This window comes from Entelurus aequoreus, linkage group LG15 (genome assembly GCF_033978785.1).
Source record: "Entelurus aequoreus isolate RoL-2023_Sb linkage group LG15, RoL_Eaeq_v1.1, whole genome shotgun sequence".
Classification (NCBI taxonomy): domain Eukaryota; kingdom Metazoa; phylum Chordata; class Actinopteri; order Syngnathiformes; family Syngnathidae; genus Entelurus; species Entelurus aequoreus.
This window is the reverse complement of record NC_084745.1, coordinates 57,596,272-57,606,342: the sequence shown is the minus strand read 5'-3', so window position 1 is coordinate 57,606,342 and position 10,071 is coordinate 57,596,272.

The window sequence follows — 10,071 nt, the reverse complement described above, 5'->3', positions numbered from 1 at the left end:
GTCATTTGTCATCAGCTCAATAGTGCAATGTCAAGGTCAACACTCAGAGTTGGAATGTAGTCAGAGATCTTATCAGTGTTAGTTACTGGATGTCATCACCACTCTCAACCAGTGCTAGTTACTGGATGTCATTGTCCTGTTGGAACACCCAACAAGACCCAACCTCCGTGCTGGTGATTTTAGCTTGTCCTGAACAATTTGGAGCTAATCCTCCTTTTTCATTGTCCCATTTAAAGCAGCAGTTCCATTGGCAGCATAATACTACCGACCACCATGCTTGACGGTAGGCATGGTGTTCCTGGGATTAAAGGCCTCAACTCATATTGCTGGCTATTGTGGCCAAACAGCTCCACATGGACAGAGATAAGACCTTCTGGAGGAAAGTTCTGTGGTCAGATGAAACAAAAATGGAGCTGTTTGGCCACAATACCCAGCAATATGTTTGGAGGAGAAAAGGTGAGGCCAGGAACACCATCCCTACCGTCAAGCATGGTGGTGGTAGTATTATGCTGCCAATGGAACTGCTGCTTTAAATGGGACAATGAAAAAGGAGGATTAGCTCCAAATTGTTCAGGAATAATGGCGTTTTTTGGAAAAGTGGAGCCACCTACTCAGTGACCTAGTGGTTAGAGCAGGGGTCAGCAACCTTTTTGAAAGCAAGAGCTACTTCTTGGGTAGTGATTAATGCGAAGGGCTACCAGTTTGATACACACTTAAATAAATTGCCAGAAATAGCCAATTTGCTCAATTTACCTTTAACTCTATGTTATTATTAATAATTAATGATATTTACACTTAATTGAACGGTTTAAAAGAGGAGAAAACATAAAAAATGACAATTACATTTTTAAACATAGTTTATCTTCAATTTGGACTCTTTAAAATTCAAAATTCAACCGAAAAAAAGAAGAGAAAAACTAGCTAATTCGAATCTTTTTGAAAAAAATTAAAAAAATGAATTTATGGAACATCATTAGTCATTTTTCCTGATTAAGATTACTTTTAAATTTTGATGACATATTTTGAATAGGTTGAAATCCAATCTACACTTTGTTAGAATATATAACAAATTGGACCAAGCTATATTTCTAACAAAGACAAATCATTATTTCTTCTAGATTTTCCAGAACAAAAATTTTAAAAGAAATTCAAAAGACTTTGAAATAAGATTCAAATTTGATTCTACAGATTTTCTAGAATATTTTTTTTGAATTTTAATCATAATAAGTTTGAAGAAATATTTCACAAATATTCTTCGTCGAAAAAACAGAAGCTAAAATGAAGAATTAAATTAAAATGTATTTATTATTCTTTACGACAAAAAAAATAAATTTACTTGAACATTGATTTAAATTGTCAGGAAAGAAGAGGAAGGAATTTAAAAGGTAAAAAGGTATATGTGTTTAAAAATCCTAAAATCATTTTTAAGGTTGTATTTTTTCTCTAAAATTGTCTTTCTGAAAGTTATAAGAAGCAAAGTAAAAAAATAATGAATTTATTTAAACAAGTGAAGACCAAGTCTTTAAAATATTTTCTTGGATTTTCAAATTCTATTTGAGTTTTGTCTCTCTTAGAATTAAAAATGTCGGGCAAAGCGAGACCAGCTTGCTAGTAAATAAATAACATTTAAAAAAATCGAGGCAGCTCACTGGTAAGTGCTGCTATTTGAGCTATTTTTAGAACAGGCCAGCGGGCTACTCATCTGGTCCTTACGGGCACCGCATTGGTGACCCCTGGGTTAGAGTGTCCGCCCTGAGACCCCGGCCCAGTCATACCAAAGACTATAAAAATGGGAGCCATTACCTCCCTGCTTGGCACTCAGCATTAAAAGTTGGAATTGGGGGTTAAATCACCAAAAATGATTCCCGGGCGCGGCCTATGCTGCTCACTGCTCCCCTCACCTCCCAGTGGGTGATCAAGGGTGATGGGTCAAATGCAGAGAATAATTTCACCACACCTCGTGTGTGTGTGACAATCATTGGCACTTTAACTTAACTTTGCTTTACTTATGTTGGGTTTTTGGAGTTCACTTCTTTGTTGGCATTAAACATAACAGCCTCACCCGAGTGGCAGTTTGGCTCTCAGTTCTGCTGGAGTGATGGCCAAAGTGCAAATAGCGTAATATGGCAGCGTTGGATTTGGGATTGGACACCATCCCTACCTACTGACTAGTTTGCATTCTAGTCCTGAAATAGTGACTTGTAGTTCCAGTAGACATGTTTGTTTACCTTCTACTAATTGCTGATTGATTGATTGATTGATTGAGACTTGTATTAGTAGGTTGCACAGTGAAGTACATATTCTGTACAATTGACCACTAAATGGTAACACCCGAATAAGTTTTTCAACTTGTTTAAGTCGGGGTCCACTTAAATGGATTCATGATACAGATATATACTATCATATATACTATCATCATAATACAGTCATCACACAAGATAATCACATTGAATTATTTACATTATTTACAATCAGGGGTGTGGAGGGGGGGGGGGGGTATGGACAGCAAGTAGTGGACATAGAGAGAGAGAGAGAGAGATCAGAAGGCATAAGAAAAAGTATCTGCATTTGATTGTTTACATTTGATTATTAGCAATCCGGGGAGGGTGTTAGTTTAGGGTTAGAACTGCCTGGAGGTGAACTTTTATTGCGGTTTTGAAGGAGGATAGAGATGCCCTTTCTTTTATACCTGTTGGAGTGCATTCCACATTGATGTGGCATAGAAAGAGAATGAGTTAAGACCTTTGTTAGTTGGGAATCTGGGTTTAACGTGGTTAGTGGAGCTCCCCTGGTGTTGTGGTTATGGCGGTCATTTACGTTAAGGAAGTAGTTTGACATGTACTTCGGTATCAGGGAGGTGTTTTATAGACCAGGCTCAGTGCAAGTTGTTTTACTCTGTCCTCCACCTTGAGCCAGCCCACTTTAGAGAAGTGGGTAGGAGTGAGGTGGGATCTGGGGTGGAGGTCTAGAAGTAACCTGACTAGCTTGTTCTGGGATGTTTGGAGTTTAGATTTGAGGGTTTTGGAGGTGCTAGGGTACCAGGAGGTGCATGCGTAATGGAAAAAGGGTTGAACGAGAGTTCCCGCCAGAATCCTCAAGGTGCTTTTGTTGACCAGAGAGGAGATTCTGTAGAGAAATCTCGTTCGTTGGTTGACCTTTTTGATTACCTTGGTTGCCATTTTATCACAGGAAAGGTTAGCCTCTAGAATGGAACCTAGGTAGGTGATCTCATCTTTCCTGGTGATAACAATGTCACCCACTTTTATGGTGAAGTCACTGACTTTTTGAGATTGATGTGGGACCCAAACAGGATGGATTCTGTTTTACCCAAGTGTATGGATAGCTTGTTGTCAGCGAGCCAGGTGCAAGTTCTACACAGCTCAAATAGTTGTGGTAATATTTATAATGAAAACATGTTTGTTTACCTTATACTCAGTGCTGATTAAAATAGTTGTGATGACATTTATAATGAAAATCAAACCTTTTTTTTTAGATGTACAAACCTTGTTTCCATATGACATCACACATGCTGCCTTCTACACTTTCACCCTAGAACATGTCTTGACCACTAATACACCCCCATACCATCACACATGCTGCCTTCTACACTTTCACCCTAGAACATGTCTTGACCACTAATACACCCCCATACCATCACACATGCTGCCTTCTACACTTTCACCCTAGAACATGTCTTGACCACTAATACACCCCCATACCATCACACATGCTGCCTTTTACACTTTCACCCTAGAACATGTCTTGACCACTAATACACCCCATACCATCACACATGCTGCCTTTTACACTTTCACCCTAGAACATGTCTTGACCACTAATACACCCCCATACCATCACACATGCTGCCTTTTACACTTTCACCCTAGAACATGTCTTGACCACTAATACACCCCCATACCATCACACATGCTGCCTTCTACACTTTCACCCTAGAACATGTCTTGACCACTAATACACCCCCATACCATCACACATGCTGCCTTCTACACTTTCACCCTAGAACATGTCTTGACCACTAATACACCCCCATACCATCACACATGCTGCCTTTTACACTTTCACCCTAGAACATGTCTTGACCACTAATACACCCCCATACCATCACACATGCTGCCTTTTACACTTTCACCTAGAACATGTCTTGACCACTAATACACCCCCATACCATCACACATGCTGCCTTCTACACTTTCACCCTAGAACATGTCTTGACCACTAATACACCCCCATACCATCACACATGCTGCCTTCTACACTTTCACCCTAGAACATGTCTTGACCACTAATACACCCCCATACCATCACACATGCTGCCTTCTACACTTTCACCCTAGAACATGTCTTGACCACTAATACACCCCCATACCATCACACATGCTGCCTCTTACACTTTCACCCTAGAACATGTCTTGACCACTAATACACCCCCATACCATCACACATGCTGCCTCTTACACTTTCACCCTAGAACATGTCTTGGCCACTAATACACCCCCATACCATCACACATGCTGCCTTTTACACTTTCACCTAGAACATGTCTTGACCACTAATACACCCCCATACCATCACACCTTTTACACTTTCACCCTAGAACATGTCTTGACCACTTAATACACCCCATACCATCACACATGCTGCCTTCTACACTTTCACCCTAGAACATGTCTTGACCACTAATACACCCCCATACCATCACACCTTTTACACTTTCACCCTAGAACATGTCTTGACCACTAATACACCCCCATACCATCACACATGCTGCCTTTTACACTTTCACCCTAGAACATGTCTTGACCACTAATACACCCCCATACCATCACACCTTTTACACTTTCACCCTAGAACATGTCTTGACCACTAATACACCCCCATACCATCACACATGCTGCCTTTTACACTTTCACCCTAGAACATGTCTTGACCACTAATACACCCCCATACCATCACACATGCTGCCTTTTACACTTTCACCCTAGAACATGTCTTGACCACTAATACACCCCATACCATCACACCTTTTACACTTTCACCCTAGAACATGTCTTGACCACTAATACACCCCCATACCATCACACATGCTGCCTTTTACACTTTCACCCTAGAACATGTCTTGACCACTAATACACCCCCATACCATCACACATGCTGCCTTTTACACTTTCACCCTAGAACATGTCTTGACCACTAATACACCCCCATACCATCACACATGCTGCCTTTTACACTTTCACCCTAGAACATGTCTTGACCACTAATACACCCCCATACCATCACACATGCTGCCTTCTACACTTTCACCCTAGAACATGTCTTGACCACTAATACACCCCCATACCATCACACATGCTGCCTTCTACACTTTCACCCTAGAACATGTCTTGACCACTAATACACCCCCATACCATCACACATGCTGCCTTTTTACACTTTCACCCTAGAACATGTCTTGACCACTAATACACCCCCATACCATCACACATGCTGCCTTTTACACTTTCACCCTAGAACATGTCTTGACCACTAATACACCCCCATACCATCACACATGCTGCCTTCTACACTTTCACCCTAGAACATGTCTTGACCACTAATACACCCCCATACCATCACACATGCTGCCTTCTACACTTTCACCCTAGAACATGTCTTGACCACTAATACACCCCCATACCATCACACATGCTGCCTCTTACACTTTCACCCTAGAACATGTCTTGACCACTAATACACCCCCATACCATCACACATGCTGCCTCTTACACTTTCACCCTAGAACATGTCTTGGCCACTAATACACCCCCATACCATCACACATGCTGCCTTTTACACTTTCACCCTAGAACATGTCTTGACCACTAATACACCCCCATACCATCACACCTTTTACACTTTCACCCTAGAACATGTCTTGACCACTAATACACCCCCATACGCATCACACATGCTGCCTTCTACACTTTCACCCTAGAACATGTCTTGACCACTAATACACCCCCATACCATCACACCTTTTACACTTTCACCCTAGAACATGTCTTGACCACTAATACACCCCCATACCATCACACATGCTGCCTTTTACACTTTCACCCTAGAACATGTCTTGACCACTAATACACCCCCATACCATCACACCTTTTACACTTTCACCCTAGAACATGTCTTGACCACTAATACACCCCCATACCATCACACATGCTGCCTTTTACACTTTCACCCTAGAACATGTCTTGACCACTAATACACCCCCATACCATCACACATGCTGCCTTTTACACTTTCACCCTAGAACATGTCTTGACCACTAATACACCCCCATACCATCACACCTTTTACACTTTCACCCTAGAACATGTCTTGACCACTAATACACCCCCATACCATCACACATGCTGCCTTTTACACTTTCACCCTAGAACATGTCTTGACCACTAATACACCCCCATACCATCACACATGCTGCCTTTTACACTTTCACCCTAGAACATGTCTTGACCACTAATACACCCCCATACCATCACACATGCTGCCTTTACACTTTCACCCTAGAACATGTCTTGACCACTAATACACCCCCATACCATCACACATGCTGCCTTCTACACTTTCACCCTAGAACATGTCTTGACCACTAATACACCCCCATACCATCACACATGCTGCCTTCTACACTTTCACCCTAGAACATGTCTTGACCACTAATACACCCCCATACCATCACACATGCTGCCTTTTACACTTTCACCCTAGAACATGTCTTGGCCACTAATACACCCCCATACCATCACACATGCTGCCTTTTACACTTTCACCCTAGAACATGTCTTGACCACTAATACACCCCCATACCATCACACCTTTTACACTTTCACCCTAGAACATGTCTTGACCACTAATACACCCCCATACCATCACACATGCTGCCTTCTACACTTTCACCCTAGAACATGTCTTGACCACTAATACACCCCCATACCATCACACCTTTTACACTTTCACCCTAGAACATGTCTTGACCACTAATACACCCCCATACCATCACACATGCTGCCTTTTACACTTTCACCCTAGAACATGTCTTGACCACTAATACACCCCCATACCATCACACCTTTTACACTTTCACCCTAGAACATGTCTTGACCACTAATACACCCCCATACCATCACACATGCTGCCTTCTACACTTTCACCCTAGAACATGTCTTGACCACTAATACACCCCCATACCATCACACATGCTGCCTTTTACACTTTCACCCTAGAACATGTCTTGACCACTAATACACCCCCATACCATCACACATGCTGCCTTTTACACTTTCACCCTAGAACATGTCTTGACCACTAATACACCCCCATACCATCACACCTTTTACACTTTCACCCTAGAACATGTCTTGACCACTAATACACCCCATACCATCACACATGCTGCCTTTTACACTTTCACCCTAGAACATGTCTTGACCACTAATACACCCCCATACCATCACACATGCTGCCTTTTACACTTTCACCCTAGAACATGTCTTGACCACTAATACACCCCCATACCATCACACATGCTGCCTTCTACACTTTCACCCTAGAACATGTCTTGACCACTAATACACCCCCATACCATCACACATGCTGCCTTTTACACTTTCACCCTAGAACATGTCTTGACCACTAATACACCCCCATACCATCACACATGCTGCCTTCTACACTTTCACCCTAGAACATGTCTTGACCACTAATACACCCCCATACCATCACACATGCTGCCTTCTACACTTTCACCCTAGAACATGTCTTGACCACTAATACACCCCCATACCATCACAGCCTTTTACACTTTCACCCTAGAACATGTCTTGACCACTAATACACCCCCATACCATCACACATGCTGCCTTTTACACTTTCACCCTAGAACATGTCTTGACCACTAATACACCCCCATACCATCACACATGCTGCCTTTTACACTTTCACCCTAGAACATGTCTTGACCACTAATACACCCCCATACCATCACACATGCTGCCTTTTACACTTTCACCCTAGAACATGTCTTGACCACTAATACACCCCCATACCATCACACCTTTTACACTTTCACCCTAGAACATGTCTTGACCACTAATACACCCCCATACCATCACACATGCTGCCTTTTACACTTTCACCCTAGAACATGTCTTGACCACTAATACACCCCCATACCATCACACATGCTGCCTTTTACACTTTCACCCTAGAACATGTCTTGACCACTAATACACCCCCATACCATCACACATGCTGCCTTTTACACTTTCACCCTAGAACATGTCTTGACCACTAATACACCCCCATACCATCACACATGCTGCCTTTTACACTTTCACCCTAGAACATGTCTTGACCACTAATACACCCCCATACCATCACACATGCTGCCTTTTACACTTTCACCCTAGAACATGTCTTGCCACTAATACACCCCCATACCATCACACATGCTGCCTTTTACACTTTCACCCTAGAACATGTCTTGACCACTAATACACCCCCATACCATCACACATGCTGCCTTTTACACTTTCACCCTAGAACATGTCTTGACCACTAATACACCCCCATACCATCACACATGCTGCCTTTTACACTTTCACCCTAGAACATGTCTTGACCACTAATACACCCCCATACCATCACACCTTTTACACTTTCACCCTAGAACATGTCTTGACCACTAATACACCCCCATACCATCACACATGCTGCCTTCTACACTTTCACCCTAGAACATGTCTTGACCACTAATACACCCCCATACCATCACACCTTTTACACTTTCACCCTAGAACATGTCTTGACCACTAATACACCCCCATACCATCACACATGCTGCCTTTCTACACTTTCACCCTAGAACATGTCTTGACCACTAATACACCCCCATACCATCACACCTTTTACACTTTCACCCTAGAACATGTCTTGACCACTAATACACCCCCATACCATCACACATGCTGCCTTTTACACTTTCACCCTAGAACATGTCTTGACCACTAATACACCCCCATACCATCACACATGCTGCCTTTTACACTTTCACCCTAGAACATGTCTTGACCACTAATACACCCCCATACCATCACACATGCTGCCTTTTACACTTTCACCCTAGAACATGTCTTGACCACTAATACACCCCCATACCATCACACATGCTGCCTTTTACACTTTCACCCTAGAACATGTCTTGACCACTAATACACCCCCATACCATCACACATGCTGCCTTTTACACTTTCACCCTAGAACATGTCTTGACCACTAATACACCCCCATACCATCACACATGCTGCCTTTTACACTTTCACCCTAGAACATGTCTTGACCACTAATACACCCCCATACCATCACACATGCTGCCTTTACACTTTCACCCTAGAACATGTCTTGACCACTAATACACCCCCATACCATCACACATGCTGCCTTCTACACTTTCACCCTAGAACATGTCTTGACCACTAATACACCCCCATACCATCACACATGCTGCCTTTTACACTTTCACCCTAGAACATGTCTTGACCACTAATACACCCCCATACCATCACACATGCTGCCTTCTACACTTTCACCCTAGAACATGTCTTGACCACTAATACACCCCCATACCATCACACATGCTGCCTTCTACACTTTCACCCTAGAACATGTCTTGACCACTAATACACCCCCATACCATCACACATGCTGCCTTTTACACTTTCACCCTAGAACATGTCTTGACCACTAATACAACCCCCCATACCATCACACATGCTGCCTTCTACACTTTCACCCTAGAACATGTCTTGACCACTAATACACCCCCATACCATCACACATGCTGCCTTCTACACTTTCACCCTAGAACATGTCTTGACCACTAATACACCCCATACCATCACACATGCTGCCTCTCTACACTTTCACCCTAGAACATGTCTTGACCACTAATACACCCCCATACCATCACACATGCTGCCTCTTACACTTTCACCCTAGAACATG